Below are 17,552 nucleotides of genomic sequence, written 5' to 3' on the forward strand. Positions count from 1 at the left end.
TCCTCATCCTCCTCATCCTCCTCCTTTGCTCCTTCCAAAGCCACAACGCGACACTGACACTCTCTCATTTAATACAACACTCAAGGGAACACCGCACACCCTGCCCAACACACCCTAACACACCTCACCGCGTACTTCACTTCACCCTGTCCACTTACCCTATCCACACACAGCAGCACAGTCCACTTAGCCACACCCACACCCCATATCTTTCCTCTTATCCCTCTCACGCCTGATTCAAGCAGTCCTCTTTTGTTAATGTCAACTCATAAGTCGTTTACGCCATCCACAGTTACTTCAGATGTCCACAGATAGATAGATGTATAGAGAAGTAGGCAGGCAGGTGTAGATAAGTAGAAAGGAAAGTAGATAGATAGATATATAGATAGATAGATAGATAGATGGATAGAGAGATAAATAGCTAGACAGATAGATAGATATTTCATTGACCACCAAAATACAGGATAAGTAAAACAATGAATATAAATTATGGTCGAAATAAAGTCACCAAAACCACATTTACAATAACGGATGATTCAATAAAACCGAACATAAATGCTGAAACACACTAGGAAAACAAATAATGGTGAAAATAAAAAAACACACCACACACCTTTCCTCTGTCAGCCCCACCCCCCAACACCTGGTCTTCTCGTAATAAAACAATAATCTCCTCCTACCACTATGCCGCTCTTCTCCCTCTCAATGACAGATGCCCTCCCTCAATCATCTCACACCTGCGCCTTCCCACCACCTATACCCTCACCTGTCTTGACCTGTCCCTCGCGTTACTGTTCCGCCCCTCACCTGCCTTCCTTCCTCACCTTCCATCACATCTTTGTACCTCTCTCATCACCACGTAAACAAACCTGCCCTTCTTCCTGTCACGCACCTGTACTGTTTCCATCACACCACACCTGTCCTCTCAAACACCTGTAGTCGAATTTTGTTTCCTATTGTATTTTGTTTATCTTGAGTATGCCGGATTCTCTCTCTCTCTCTCTCTCTCTCTCTCTCTCTCTCTCTCTCTCTCTCTCTCTCTCTCTCTCTCTCTCTCTCTCTCTTACTTGACTTACTCTCTAGCAGCGCATTTTTTTTTCACATACATTTATTTCTTTTAAGTATATAGTACATCCAGCGAGCAGAGTTGATTCCCCTGCAAAATTCAGTGGTGGAAGGCGGCACGCGTTTCATTCCCCGCAGACAAACGACATCAGTTCACTAAATCAGCGGAGTGTAAATGTCGACTGAAATTAAAAAACATTTCAGCAAAGTACTACGTGTGTGTGTGTGTGTGTGTGTGTGTGTGTGTGTGTGTGTGTGTGTGTGTGTGTGCTGACGTTCTCCAGTCCTTTACATATCGTTCACTCTTCATATGCCTCTCAGTTTTGTATAACCTCGACCGATACCCTAACCTAGCCTTCCCAGCTCACGGGCCTATATTTCCCAGGGGGCGCCGCCAGCATCCATCACTCACCGATAGAGCGCCGCAGTGGGTACAGGAAGGCCGAGTTCCCATCTTCACTACTCAAACTGCACATCTTGGTTTTACGTTACTCCCAAGCATACGAAAATCCAGACTTCTCAAAATTCAAATCACTAAGACGCGCAATGCAGAATTTTGAAGGACCGAAGCAAAAGAAGGTAAATAAGTTTAAGTGTAAAATGCTCCCACCACACGTGTTTTTATATCATAAGCAAAAAACCGTCTTTCTTAAACGCAAAACAGTGACGTGTGATGCAATGTTTCAAAGCAGAATGAGATCAGGAGGGAGGGAGGTAAGGGGGAGGAGAGGGGTTAAATGTGAGGCAGGATTGGATGGGGAGGCCACAGGAAAGGGAGGGAAGGGCGGAGGAAGGGGGGCCTATGGCTGAGCTAGGTAGAGCAGGCAACGGGGACACGTCACTCCAACCATGAATAACAAAAGTAATAAAAGTCTCTCACGCTTATTGGGAAAGTTCATAAATATTCCAACTTGGGTGACGGCGCGGATATATTATTTTTGGACACGTGGCTTCTATAAGGGCGGAAATGTATGAGGTGATGGAGAAAGAGAGAGAGAAAAAACTTATCATTCCTGCCACACATCGCCCCTATAATGCCACCCACCCACCCAACCACACACACACCTATCAGAACTTACATAAAGGAGTACAAGAGGATACAAGGCGCGACTCTTAAGCTCAACAGTGATTCTAAGTTATTACGTTGATATATATACTGACGAGAGACAGAACGGGTGATAATGAATAATAAAAATGAACATTAATGCGATAGTGATGGTAATAATAGTATAGTTTAAAAATATGTTAATGATATGATATGGTGGTGATGGTGTGTGATGGTATAATGGTTATAGTAATGAAGATACGATACAGTGGTAATGATGGTGAGGAGAGAATGGTGATGGCTGTCAGGAGGACGCGATAGTGACGGTGGGTGTGACGTGAGAAATGGCGTGATGGTGACGGAAAGAAAGGGTGACTGTAACCAGAAAATATTGTAGGGTCTGTGTGTGTGTGTGTGTGTGTGTGTGTGTGTGTGTGTTTACGTATCTTCTTAATATTTTACCCTCTTGAAATATGCAGGATTTGAGTTAGCTAACGGTGAGTCAAATCAAAGTAGGTAAGGTCTTTCTACACAGCCTCTTTTGACTCCTAATATGGCTTCACACTGAGGAGACCTGGCAAAGATAAGAAATAACCTTTTACTCTCATCACGCCCAAATATTACGTTCCTAAATTGCTAAAACTCCCGAAAGTGTCAAAAAATCCCCCCTAATTAATTGGTATATAAATTCACGATATTTGAAAATTAATGTTTGGCGGGTACACATAAAAGATGTACGTTGAAACTCTAAGGAAAGCGTAATTATCACCGTAAGGAAACAAAATGAAGGAAGAAAGAGAGAGAAGTAAGGTGTGAGCGAAAATAGGAGAGAAGTGGAAGGATAAAGCGATGGAGAAGTAACGAAGGACGAAGAAAAGGGAGAAAAGAATAAGAATGAAAAGAAAAAATCTAAAAAGACGAAAGGCTGGAAGAGCAGTAAGAGAGGGAAAGGAAAGAAAGATAAGAGTAAGGAATAAAGTGAGGAAGAGAGGTGGAATGAAGGAAGGACACACATGAGTAAGAAGTGGAGGAAGTAAGAGAGGTGGCTGGACGATGGAGGATAAGGAATAAAAGAAGAGGAACTAGAGTAAGGCAAACCTGAAATAGGAAAAAGATGGAAGCAAAGACGAAGGCAAGGAGGAGGAGGAGGAGGAGGAGTGGCTGGTACTGTTAAGTTGGTGAGGACACTAAGCTTTGAAATTAATATATACATTTCAGATTCAACTTGAGGTGCTCTCGCCGCCTTGAAGGGCCAAACTTAGCTCAAGAGACTCTAATTTGAGATATTTCTAACTTGGTAGTAATTACTCCATCAAGCTTGCCATAAATCATTCCTTAAACGTTTCCTTTAGCAAAACAATTTCAAAACCAACGTTAAGTTTATTAATTTGCATATTCATATTCTTACTTTTCTTTTTATCTAGTCAAATACTCTGGAAACTGTATTTGGTCTCGATCTTTTTTTTTTTTTCAAATCACTGCAAGGTTTGTTATTTATATTTCCTTGGCCAAAGCAATTTTTTTTTTTTAATGTAAGAGGGGCACCGGCCTAGGGCAAGAAGAAATGTAGCAAAAGAGGCCCAATGAGGCGCCAGTCCCCCAAAAAGAAGTCAGAAACGATTATCGATTATTGAAGGTTAAGTTTTACTCAATTATACTTTTCCATCTAATGAATCAAAAGTGCAAAAATTCCACCCTTCAATCTAATACCACTGAGAGGAGCGGGACAGGTGACAGGTGACCACAACATACGTGACAGTGATGATGGCGAGGGGAACCACTGGCCTGTGTAATGTTCCCAGCTGATGAACTTCTGTAGCAAAGTTTGAGTAGTTTGAGTCTCGTCCACCCTCGCTACGTTTTTGCTGACTGAGCACGCGAGGCAGAGGGTGAGAGGTGAAGCTTAACCTGCTCGTCATCAAAACATCGAGTGTCTTGGTGTTAGAGTGAAAGCTCTTAGTTCTTTGCTCTATCAGTCTTCGAATACTAATCAAATGTACACGATCTTAGATTTTTTTTTTTTTTCACATCTCTGGAATCTTCATTCATGATTTAGAATTATTAATGTTGTGGTTTGTACTGAGAGAGATTTGGTGTTATGCTTAAGGTGTCTAGGGAGAGAAAAGCAAACTGCTATGTACGAGTACTACATGCAGGCACTCTCGAGGTGAATGACAAATGGAAAAATAAAACTGAATAAATACATAAAATAAAATAAATACGACAAATAACACAGGCGTTGTCTAGCTACATACAAAGAGCAGAGTGCAGTACATGATAATAAAAGATAGGAGTCACTCAGTTACCCTTAATACTAACACTCTACACTTCTCATCTTTCCTTCATGTAATAACAAGCAAAACCTGCAGCTCTTCTCAACCCTCAACACTACACAGCACACACTACGCAATCTGCCACGCGGAGAGACGCTGTACGACTCAACATTGCATCAATCAGCCAGTCAATGTGTGGGACCGTGACCTGTGACACCCAATTAAATAAAACAATAACGAGAACAAATTGGTGGAGTGCAGTTATTTTCAAGCACTGTGGCGCATGAAAGAGAAACTGCGTCATTCTTAGCAAATCTTTAACCACCGCTCCATTACGTGCTGGTCACCTGGCACGCTGACTCTGTAATCACCGCCCTTTGTACGTAGTAAGGCTAATGACTATGATGTGGAATGAAGAAAGTGAGACATAGTACTGCTGCGTGTGTCTGCGTATGTGTGCTGTTCCTCCCTCTCTCCCTCCCTCCCTCGCTCGCTCCTCGCTGGCTAAAAGAGCAGTCAGACTAGAAAACATCAAGAGATTCAATTCTTTTTTATTTCAAGCCAAACGAGTTAGAGACACGCACATACACCTTACTCCCTCACCTCGCTTCACACACACACACACACACACACACACACGAGGGCTTGCTGCAAGGGAAGGAGGTAGGACCGTAAAGAGCGCTGCATATCCCCTCGTGATCCAGGAAGCTAGTTGCGTCTCCTAGAACATGAGGTCAAGAGGGTCAGGGTTCGGTTCCCTTCGAGGTCAGGAGGGTCAGGGTTCCGTTCCCTTCAGAGAACAATCTGGACACGGAAGAGGAAAGGGAGTCAGTTTTGTTCCGCAGATAACGTCCCACTCACAAGAGCAACAAAAAAAGAGGGTCGTTATTATTTTTAATTAGTCTTTCCTCATAATCTTCATCATTAAAGATAAAAAGGTAAATTCTACATTACCAGTGGAAAGAAAATAAATCAAAATATAACCTACTAGTTCATTTTTATTTGAGAACATTACTTGATTGCAAGAAAAATGTAATGAATTTATTCGAAAACTAAAGTTTTGCCATAATATTCTCATTAACAATAAAATAACAATATAACATCACTACAAAAAAAAAAATGAATGAACAGATACACTCAACATTTTGCTCGAAAAAAAAAATACATGAAAACATTACTCCACAACAACAAAAAGCTGAATTTTGCGTTACTATGTACTAGAAATTTATTTACTCGAAATTTATTTACTCGAATTTATCCAAGTACTGACTTTCTATCTAGGGAGCCTCGCTAATCCTGGAGGAAGTAGGTCGTCTCTGGTTGACGTAGAGTAAATGTTAGGCAAGTGTGAGTGGGCGTGTGGGCGTAAACTCACAAGGCGCCCTCACCTCCTTTGGGTGTGAGAAAATACCATGTCCGCTTTAGAAGAGGAGGAGGAGGAGGAGGAGGAGGAGGAGGAGGAGGACGAGGAGTGAGAATAGTACTTCTCGATCTTCCTACGTCCTTGAACTTAAGTAACAGTAATAACTATTGATCTACAGGGCGTCAGGAAAGGTAGGTAAGAAAGTCGTGCACTTAGGTAAATTTTCAAAGTGTTATGGAAGGTGTACATAAGAAGACCTGGTGATTGTCAGCATGATGTACGAGTATGTTTTGGGGGAGTCTCGTGAGGGAAGGTGCGCCGGGAAGGAGAAGGGGATGGGGAGGTTCATATTCTGAAACACTTCTGCGCCGCGCCTCCACTACTTAAAAAAAAAATAAATAAATAGTTAATAAGATTCCTACGTTATATAACAGCCGAAACACTTTTGAAACCCCAGCTATTTCATCTCTGTGGCGTTGGGAAACAGTTGTGATGAGAGAGCAAAGCATTTCTGAACACGGGCCTGAGTCATGAAGGTGAGATGGGCGGCGGGCGGCGTGGAGGCCAGACATGTTTGAAAAAGTGGGCTCAACAGGTGGGTCGTCTGGTGCAGGTGGTGGGTGGGTTTTAGGAGTGTAGCGGCCGTTTAGCGGAAGGTGAACCGTGTTGCTCCTTAAGCTTACCAAGAACTTTCTGATCACCCAGGAGAAAAGTAAAGAAGGCAGTGTTGTGTTGCTTGGTTTACTACTAACGCTACACACACACACACACAGACATACAAAGCGACGTATATGGTTCGTTCTTTTTTTTTTTTTCTTATTTCCTGTCATTCATTATCTCTTCGCTCCCTTCTTATCATTCAACATCCACAAACGTTAATTACTCAGACGGAGTAGCTAGCGGTGCTCAAGGCGTGTAGATGGATGTGTCTTGGATGGAAAAGATAGGCAGTGAATAGTTAGGAACAGGAAATGAACAGTGTTGAATTGGAAAGGCGACAGAGGATGGTGAAGGGCGGTAAGGTGGAGCATACTGGAAAGACTATAAGTAGCAAAAATAGGTAGAGCGGATGGTAGATACAGGCAAGAAACACAGGTAGTGGTGGAAAGGTGGCAGGTAGACAGCAAAACCAGATACAAGTTGATGTTGGTTCAGATTGGTGGGTGACGATAGACGAGTTGTTAAGAATGTTATGTTTTATTCGTATTATTATTGCTACGTATATTCTCCGCCATTCGCCACTAACAAGTATACGCATAAAACACCAGTGCCTAACATAGTAAAACAGTAAAATGAAGGAAACTCATTCATTCACACACCCCCTCATGTGCACCCACCTGCCCATGAGTTCACTGCAGCACCTCGCTCACTCAAGCATGCCAAGTGTTTATTTTTTCCTTGAACGGTAATTCTTTGTAGGTGAATTTTTCTAATGAAAGGTGTGCTTTAACCTCAAGGGAAAAGTTATTACTAATCAGACGGAACAAAAGAGCAGCAGTTACGTGTTAAGATAAGGCGTATACTCTTACCCACACTACCTACCACTTATTCACACACACACACACACACACACACACACACACACACACACATGCATTATCCACACTAACACGTCACGCACAGGCCAATGGGGAGAATTTGCTTACGTGTTACTAACCATAATGACTGTGTGTGTGTGTGTGTGTGTGTGTGTGTGTGTGTGTGTGTGTGTGTGTGTGTGTAAAACAATTACGTATGCGATTCCCGTCGTCTAGAGAGCAAAACAACAACAACAACAACAACAATAATGATAATAATAATAATAATAATAATAATAATAATAATAATAATAATAATAATAATAATAATAATAATATATGAAAACAAAAGAGAATGTATGAATTATGGTATATAACTCAGGATTACGATTTTATTCAAGCAAAGACAGACAGACAGGCAGAGAGAGAGAGAGAGAGAGAGAGAGAGAGAGAGAGAGAGAGAGAGAGAGAGAGAGAGAGAGAGAGAGAGAGTCCCCAGTGCCGTTTTCATAATACACGCTACCCCTAACATTCAGGCAACACTCGGGGACTATACATATGCCAGGCTGACGCGCACAAAGACACACTGACACAGCAAAACGCGTGCCGCCAGTGTTCACGCGCGGCAGGGCTCGTCCATCAAGGCTACAAGCGCTACAAAAGAATATTACAGTTATTTCCTACCCCCATGTAATCCTGGAAATGCTGAATTCTTGCACCTGCATTTTGATGAAGTATAGTTTCTCTCTCTCTCTCTCTCTCTCTCTCTCTTCTCTCTCTCTCTCTCTCTCTCTCTCTCTCTCTCTCTCTGGTAAACGATATAATGTGGGCCATTATTAGGTAATGGAATAAATTAACGTTCCCAGAATCCTAATTGCAATGTTTTGTACGTAATGTGGATGAGATGCAAACAATAAAACCAGGGAAAAATAAAGACAAACGCAATTCAATGACAGGCATTAAATGAGGAATGTAAAATGGATCACCGTATGTTGAAAAGTGTGATAAATTAACACGTAAATAAAACAAAGTTGAGGCATCGCAGCAAATACAAAGTTACGTGACGGCCGGTGACCTTCAAACTCAAATAATGATAATAGATGTGAGAACCTCCCTCAAAAAAAATATAAATTCAATCAATAAATAGTTTTACAAAATTTATTTCGTTCATGCAAAACAACTGAAGCACGAAGAACAGAAAAGAAGTGTAACATCGTGAACTCAGGGCAAGTTTCTCATTAAAATCTGCCTCATCATTTCTTCTCTTCGAAGCGACAGAGGCGGTGGAGGGGAAGTGTTTATCTTTTCTCCGTTGTTGTTCTTTTGCTTCCTTCAGTGGGGACGTCTGCTTCGCTTTTCGTCAACTAGTACACTGGAGAGTAGAGAGGATGGGAGAGAGAGTTGGGGGTGAGATAAATTACCTTCTTGTATTCTCTCTCTCTCTCTCTCTCTCTCCTCTCTCTCTCTCTCTCTCTCTCCTCTCTCTCTCTCTCTCTCTCTCTCTCTCTCTCTCCTCTCTCTCTCTCCCCCGCTTTCCCCTACCAATCCTTCACACTACACCAGGAGTCAGGTAGTTCTTTTTTATACTATTACCTCAAAATCTATTTACGTACAATGACATTATCCCTTATACACGTCGAGGTAGAAAAAGGGGAACCATTATTTACATATTCATTGAACTTTCATTACCACCAAAAATTTTCAGCTTACCCTATTTGGGGATAATCTACTCCTGTTTCCTGACACGTCCTCCCTATTGTTGCTACTCCCAGCCACTCCATCTCTCCCTCCACTCATGAAATGCTCCTTCTCACTCCGCGCCTTTCCACTTTCTACGCTTTCCTAAAATTCTTCTCTCCTTTCATTCCACATATTTTCTTGCTCTTACTCCCATTCACTTCCTGTTAACTCTTCCTGTCACTCCTACTCACTCCACCTTGTCCAACACTCCACTCCCCTCTCACCTCTCTCATGCTTCCTTTCCCGCCCACTCTCTCCCATCAATTCTATTTGTCTTTCCTTCCCATCTCAACCCACATGCAGCTTGCCAAGTTAACGTGAACTGCTGAACTGAACAATTTGTTACATAAGGACATTCGTGACATTTATTTATTTTTTTTATTTCATTTTTATTCGTTCCTTGAAGCAGTATTAGAACATTTCATTGTATTTGTTTTCTCACTAATATTTTCTTTCTCTTTTCATTATATTTATTTTCTGAAGTGTTTTTTTTCTCTCCTTTTCGTACTTTTCTTTTGTTTGGTTTTCTTTCACTAACGTTGGCCTTTGCCTCAGACAGGTGTGTATGTTTACCTGAGTGTTCGACTGTGTTTTGTTCCCTTGACCTTTAGAGCGTAGGTGGGAAGCTAAGTGTTTTTCTTTTATTCTCTTTTTTACCTTTGTTTTCAAGTCACGCATGAATAAAATAACGTCAACTCTTTACAGGGAGAGGGGAAAGAGTTACGTTGCTCGCATAGGTGCATTAGAGAAAAGTGAATTAGAGAAAATCCGTATGTTTAAAAAACTGTTACGTGTAAATAATTAATTAAAAGGGAACTATTACTTACACAGATACGTAAAAATATGCATAGAGGATAAATATAGTATAAACATGTAAAAAGTATGCATAGAGGAAAAGGAATTATTAAGAACATCACTGTGTTTAGAGATCTGTAGTGCGTAAAGCAGTTGGTTAATTAGAAGAGAGATATTAGTTACTTAAAATACGTATAAATATGTATAGAGCATAAATATGTATAGGGAAAAATGAAGTATAGAAGAAATTCACGTGTATAACGATTTGTGATACGTAAAACAGAGAATTAATTATCTCCTTAAATAAATACGTATAGGAATGCTAAATCTATAGAGGAAATCCTTCAATTTGCACTATTATATACTATTATATAAGGTAGAAATATTCCCACATTAATCCCTGACTATACTTTTATTTCACTATATATATGAAGCACAAGGAAGTTAATAAGTATTTAGCTATAATGCCCCACAGTGGATCCCATACCATTGTGATCCAGTGTACAATAACAAAGACAGTTCACAGAATGAGTAGCGCCTCTACTCTCTAAACTCTTTAAATACGCAACACAAAGAGCCTTTCACCTTCCTGGCTATTATTTTTCAGTGTTTTCAGCACCTGCATCCCCTCTCTCTCTCTCTCTCACCGCCTCTGAAAACTTCACCCATTAAAGTGAGAGAATGGATGAAGGCTAACCACTTTCCTTCCTTTACTCTCCCTTCCCTCTCCTCTCTCTCCTCTCACTCCCTTCACCTCAAACTGCTTCCCTCTTTCCCTCACTTTCCTTACCCTTTCTCTCACCCCTTTCCCTTCCCCTCACCGTCACCTGGCCACTCTTGGAAAGCACATTTTATCCTTCCTCTCCCACTCTTCTCATCTCCCTGCCCCTCCTTCCCCTTGTCCACCCCTCTCTTCTTGATCTTCCATCTTCTCCCTCCACCCTCCCTCTACTCTCCCTCCCCCTCCTGGAAAACAAAGTATGAAGGAATACATATGAGAGAAACACCAGGTAAGGATATTTTTTTTTTTTTTTTTGTGGTGGTGCAAAGTTAGGAGAGGAAACGTTAATTTTTTTGTTGTTTGTGTGTGTGTGTGTGTGTGTGTGTGTGTGTGTGTGTGTGTGTGTGTGTGTGTGTGTGTGTGTGTGTGTGTGTGTGTGTGTATAGAAAAAAAAGGGAGAAATGCATAAAGTTTAAGAAGGAATGTTAGATGTTATCAGATGGCACGACTTTTGCGAATGAAGAAAGGAAAACGGAGGGAGGGAGGGAGGGAGGGAGGGAGGGAGGGAGGGAGGGAGGGAAGGAAGTGAGGGAGGAGATGGAAGGAATATAGAAAGAAAGAAAGAAAGAAAGAAGGAAAGAAGTAAGTAAGAAAGGAAGGATGGAAGGACAGATGGAAGGAAAGGAAGGAAGAAAGAATGAAAGGAAATAAGGAAGGAGTCAAAACAGAAAGGGAAGAAGAGACAAATGAAGTGGAATAAGAAAAACAACGAATGCGGAGGAGGAGGAAGCCGGAAAAGGAAAGACTGGAGTGAAAAATAGTCGTGAAAAATGAGCGGAGAGAGAGAGAGAGAGAGAGAGAGAGAGAGAGAGAGAGAGAGAGAGAGACAGCGACAAAAAAAGTACAGTGTTTGATCTGGGGACCCAACCACAACTGCAACTCCCACGCGGAAGTTACCAGGTCGTGTGCTAAATATTCGCTCTGTAAAGGTGAGGGGGCGGGAGGAGCGACAGGGGGGAAGGAGGGACGGAGGAAGGCGGGAGGAGGGACGAAAGAAGCCAAGACGGAATCGTGAACAGTAGAGGAGGGCCAAAGAGAAGAAATTAGCGAGGAAAGACGGGAGAGAGAAAAGAAAAAAAGGAATGAAGACAAACAGAAGGGTAGAAAAAGCAAAATGAGCGGAGAGAGAGAGAGAGAGAGAGAGAGAGAGAGAGAGAGAGAGAGAGAGAGAGAGAGAGAGAGAGAGAGAGAGAGAGAGAGAGAGAGAGAGAGAATGTGAGAGTAGAGGACCGAGGACAGACAAAAAAAAAGTGACGGAAAGCAAAAAAAAAAAAAAAAGAAAAACGAAGAGAAAAGAATGATCTGGAGGAAACGTATGAATAAGAGAGAGACAGTTAAAGGAAATGGAAGAGGGCGAGTGACAGATGGATAAAGACGGAGACATGAAGGATACGAGTAAAAGAGAAAGAATTGAGACGCAACAAATATAAAGGCGTCACGAGAGAGAGAGAGAGAGAGAGAGAGAGAGAGAGAGAGAGAGAGAGAGAGAGAGAGAGAGAGAGAGAATGATTGATTGATTGATTGATTGGATGACTGATTGATCTTGTGACGCGCTAAGGGGGAACAAGAAGGGCAAGCAACATTGGTCACTACTCAATACAAAGGGAATTCATTGTTTAGACGTCAATAGAGACAGAGACAGAGAGAGAGAGAGAGAGAGAGAGAGAGAGAGAGAGAGAGAGAGAGAAAGAGGTCAGGTATGTGCTCAGATGTCAATACCACGTAACAAGGCTGTGAGGGACGAGTGGCGAGCTAATGGATCGTGTCAACAGGATCGATACTTGTGGAGTTTAACCCTTTCCCTGGCATTTCACACTTCCCTTAATCACTAACCACCCTGAGACATCTTTATTTGTTCTATAGCCACCTCCAAGCATTACACTGGCTAGAAATTGCAATGTTCTTTTATCCTTTTCTCTCTTGTAGGTGCTTCTAAGGATTTCATGCATTGTGCTGTGAATTGTTATGTATCGCAGTGAAAGGGTTAACAGGAGTGAGGCGCAGTAGCTGGCAATGATAGCATGTCACTTCCTATTTTATTTGAGTAAACGTACATCAATTCACTGAGCCAAAACAATATTAAAAAGTGCTAAAAATTCACTGAGCCAAAATAATATTAAAAAGCGCTAAAGTTCGGTAATTGTGGAGTTTGACAGGACTGAGGTGCAGTAGTCCCCCGACACTGATGGCCTCATACGTGTTAATTTGTATAAACCTTGATGAATTTACTGAACAAAGATGATATTGCAAGTGATAAAAGACCTGGAGTAATAGACTCGTTCCTCTTGCTGTTAATGATGTTTTACGAGACTTTTTAACATGCACCACCAATTTTATTTAGTTTGAAAATCCACAGCAATTTAAAGGTCAAGGCGCTACAGTAAATAAATGTAGATAAATGTTGAGAGTTATGAATTCAAGGTAGACAAACAAGCGTGGAATCATTAGGTCACTGTTTGGCCCTTCAGGTCACTGGATGAAAGGGTTAAGAAGATAAGAGGAGTGGAGAGGATAAAAGCGAAGGGCGAGGTGAGAAAGAGGAAAATATGGCAGGGGATTTGATAGAAAATTAGAGACACGAGGAAACAAAACGGAATTATTATGCAACATCAGAGAGAGAGAGAGAGAGAGAGAGAGAGAGAGAGAGAGAGAGAGAGAGAGAGAGAGAGAGAGAGAGAGAGAGAGAGAGAGAGAGAGAGAGAGAGAGAGAGAGAGAGAGAGAGAGAGAAAATTAAATAAGCTAATCCTGTTAAATAAGCAAATTCTTCTTATCATGAATAACTATAAAAATCACTGAAATAATCACAATAAAAGTCACAAAATGAAAAAAATAAAAAAACAAAGCAAAAAAAAAAAAATTACAACCCAAATCAAACACAACATATACTCATAAAATCTACAATTAATAACACCACAACCAATTAAAGGGGCAACGACACTCAACAAAATCTGAACCTTGAAACTCTGCACTCAATAACAACAGGTGAGAAACAAGGTCAGGTTATCTACATGACCTGGAAGCACAGTGACCTCTCTTCCGCAGCAGGTCAAGGATCAAAGTGCACGGTAGAAGTGGAAGGGGAAGTGCAGTTGTGGAAGCCGGGACTGACTGGTAGGGGTGAAGGACGGCAGTGGAAGGGGAAAGATGGGGTGGATTTTCTACCTATTAAGGTGGTATGGAAGGTAGGGGGAAAGGAAGGGGAAGGGAGCGGAAGAGTGAAGCATTATAATGAAGGGGTGAGAAAAAATAGATGAATCTCTCTCTCTCTCTCTCTCTCTCTCTCTCTCTCTCTCTCTCTCTCTCTCTCTCTCTCTCTCTCTCTCTCTCTCTCTCTCTCTCTCTCTCTCATATTCAAAGTTAAGCGGGCCTCTTCAAACACCGCAAGAGACTTCTGAATTTATAAACACCTACCGTGTGTGTGTGTGTGTGTGTGTGTGTGTGTGTGTGTGTGTGTGTGTGTGTGTGTGTGCTCTTAACCTAGTTGTAGTATAAATTATCTAAAGTCCATCTCGTGTTCTTTCTCCATATGTACTTTTTTTCATTCAACCTTAAAGTGGACCGTACGTAGCTTTAGCTCGCCCCAAACGTCAATACTTCTATTTGGGAGACTAAATTTCTCGACATTATTTAGGCATCTACTAGTGTTTTTCAATTTGTATTCATGACCCCTTGTTCTTCCATCATTCCTTGTCGGACGGTCCCCTTCTACCCACATTTTCAAGTCCCCCTACTGCTTTGAAGATCCTAATCAAATCCTCCCCCTTTTCCTTTCCTTCCTTCCTTCCTCCCTCCAGCGTCCTCAGTTTTACTTGATCCAGTCCTTCTTACAATAGTTGTGTTGGACCTACTGTATGAACAAGTTTACGAGGTTGCAGTCCTTTGTCTCTCTCTCTCCGTCTCCCTCTCTCTCTCTCTCTCTCTCTCTCTCTCTCTCTCTGAGTCTAGTTATGGGCACAAAAAAGAAAAGAACCCGCTTAATGTGTGTCTGCTAAATGATAACTATAAGAGACGAATACAAAGCTGGTTAAGTCATGTATGTTATTAATCCTCCATTCAAACCGCAAGCTTCCCTGACCACATGTTTGCTTCTCATCGCCGTGTTCCTTCTAATGCACAAGTTCCTTTATTTGTAACAGTCCTCAGTGTTCTCGCCCCGATCGTCTTGCTTCCCTAAACAATTCATCTCCTGATACGCCTCACGTGCTGTTCAAGGCCCCCTCTTCCCGCCTCCCTCTTTCCGCTTCCCTCTTCCCGCTCCCCCCTTTCCCACTCTACCTCTTCCCGTTCTCTTGCACGCCGTTTCCTTCACTTAAATTACTTCCTCCTATATGTTCCTTCCTTTGGCGGCACACAAACACACAGACACACACAGACGCACATTCCTCCCTTCCATTAATTCCATCTCCTTCCACAATTCCACGACTCTGTACCATTTCTCCTCCTCCTCTTCCTCCTCCTCTTTTTTCTCCTCTACTCCTCCTATTATTTCCCTATTTCTTTTCTGTTCTCTGATTATCTCTCATTGTTCCTCTGTTTATCTCAACACTCCTCATTTCATGCATTCCGACCAGCCATAATTCTCTCCCCATCTCTCTCTCTCTCTCTCTCTCTCTCTCTCTCTCTCTCTCTCTCTCTCTCTCTCTCTCTCTCTCTCTCTCTCTCTCTCTTTATCTCTCTCATGCCACACACCCCTCTCACTCCCTTCCCTGTGGCCTAACCATCTGTTCCAGCCAAGGGGCGAAGGGGCAGCGGCACTAAGGGCGTATATTATCAGACAGACAGACAGAGGGACGCCTTGGACCGATTAGCAGGTCAGCTCAAGAAACAGACCAGACATGGCGGACAAAGGCTTATGAAATGATAGGTAAAAACAAAATGAGCATTCCATCGAGATTAATGAATTTTTTTGTCAGTGTTAATTGTGATGACTCTCTCTCTCTCTCTCTCTCTCTCTCTCTCTCTCTCTCTCTCTCTCTCTCTCTCTCTCTCTCTCTCTCTCTCTGGTGACACTTCGTAATGCATTCGTAATTCACAGATTTTATACGAGAGCAAATGACAGTTGGTATTTTCTTTTTCTAGCTTTTTATGACTTTTTCGAAGCATAAATTCATTCTAAAGTACCAAAATGTCCTGAAATAAACGAGTTGCTTTATTAATTTTTTCCACGATGCCTTTGATTTTGACGGGCATTTTCTTTTCTTTTTTTCTCTCTCTCTTTGAATCGCGAAGGTTTGCTTTTTCTACGCTTCACTGGTTCGCGGCGGTCTGTCTGAAAGTCGCTCGCACAATCGCATAAAAACTCATTGTATTAAGTAAACAAGTCCTCTTTGATGTGCGTCTGACAGGCGAAGCGAATTTACTCACGGCTTTGTGTGTGTGTGTGTGTGTGTGTGTGTGTGTGTGTGTGTGTGTGTGTGTGTGTGTGTGTTGGGGGGGAGCGTAATGTAAGTATATAATTTGGGGGTTTCTTGTTATATTAGAATAATGCATGTACCTCATGTGATATATTATTTAGAAGATGGTAGTTTAATATGTAGTAGTAGTAGTAGTAGTAGTAGTAGAAACAGCGGCAACAAGCAACAATAGCAATAATAGTAGTAGTAAAAACGGCAACAGTACCACCAGTAGAATAAGTTAAAGTACAGTAGTAAAAGTAGCAGCAGCAGCAGCAGGCAGTACTGTAGTCGTCTTGCCGTTTCCTCCCCAACACTTCCCCGCGTCATAAAACGAGCCGTAGAGGAAGCGGGAACACTCATTCTACCTTTCCTTACCTCGTCAAACTCCCACAAACTTGCGCACCTAACCTCACCTACTCGTCCTTCCCCTCGAATTACCACCACCACCACCACTACCACCACCTCTCTGTGCCTCGCCTCGCTCCGCCAATACGCACAGCACACCCCGAGTCATCTTCCCCCGAATCCTTCCCTCCCTCACCAGCTCCTGCCAGGACGCGGACACTAACTTAGGGGACTATTTCCTCAGCCTCGGCGAAGACTTAGTCAAGTATTCTCGTGAACTTGGCAAAGCAGCTCGGGACTTGTGGTGGCTGGCGAGGGAATGAGGAGCGACAACTTACACGGTATGAGAGGGGCGCGCTCGTGTGTGTGTGTGTGTGTGTGTGTGTGTGTGTGTGTGTGTGTGTGTGTGTGTGTGTGTGTGTGTGTGTGTGTGTCGGCCATTATGTCAGTCCTTCCACCCACTACTTCACTAATGTTTCATGTCCCCCGAGTGTTGCAGTCCTAGTAATGTTGGCAAATGTTATCTTACTTGACCTTTGAATCCCACGGCACGTCTAGCTTGAACTGCAACAAAATTAATATATCTCATACAGGAAAAGATAATGTCAGTGTTTTTTTTGTTCATTCCTCTTGCCTCGCCTCTCATACACAAATTTCATAATCAGGACTTTTATTCGTTTTTTTTGGGGGGCCTGCGAGTGATGAATCCATGTATTGAACGTAACATTTTGAGCACAGGACACTTGGTTATGTAAGTTACAGCACCGGTTAGCAAGTCAGGCCCGCGTAGGACGTCACTGCTTTTACACTTCATCTTTATTTTTCTGTGTTGGCTTCAGTTGAAAAAAAAAATAAATAAATAAATAACACGTCAGAAATGAACCGGAACCTTCCCTGCTTCTATCCTCCTGCCCTGCACCACCATCATCACCACCATTATCACCACGTCACGAGCAAGAGACACCAACACCACATTACCATATTACCACAGTAGCCACAATAGCCCAACAACCAACACCACACACCCACACACACACACACACACACACACACACACACACACACACACAGCCTCACTCACCAATACACCATGTCTTCCCGAAAACCTCACGCCATTCGTGTTCCGTGATCGATAGTAAAAGTTTGTACATAATCAAATTGTCCAACGCCTCGGTGCAAAACATTCCTTTCCAGACAACAGGTAGGAAGAGAAAGTGAGGGAGGAAGGGGG

General features: G+C 42.3%; 1 long non-coding RNA gene across 1 annotated transcript in view; it reads right to left on the reverse strand.

The window, feature by feature from the left end:
• Window positions 1-4,999: 4,999 nt before the first annotated feature.
• The window catches only part of LOC135111450 (uncharacterized), a 98,066-nt gene continuing 85,513 nt past the window's right edge, over window positions 5,000-17,552 (reverse strand). Inside the window, exon 3 of the long non-coding RNA XR_010273742.1 lies at window positions 5,000-5,187. This is a non-coding gene — a long non-coding RNA (uncharacterized LOC135111450). The remainder of the gene's footprint in view (window positions 5,188-17,552) is intronic.

Source organism: Scylla paramamosain, chromosome 22, assembly GCF_035594125.1.
Source record: "Scylla paramamosain isolate STU-SP2022 chromosome 22, ASM3559412v1, whole genome shotgun sequence".
NCBI lineage: Eukaryota > Metazoa > Arthropoda > Malacostraca > Decapoda > Portunidae > Scylla > Scylla paramamosain.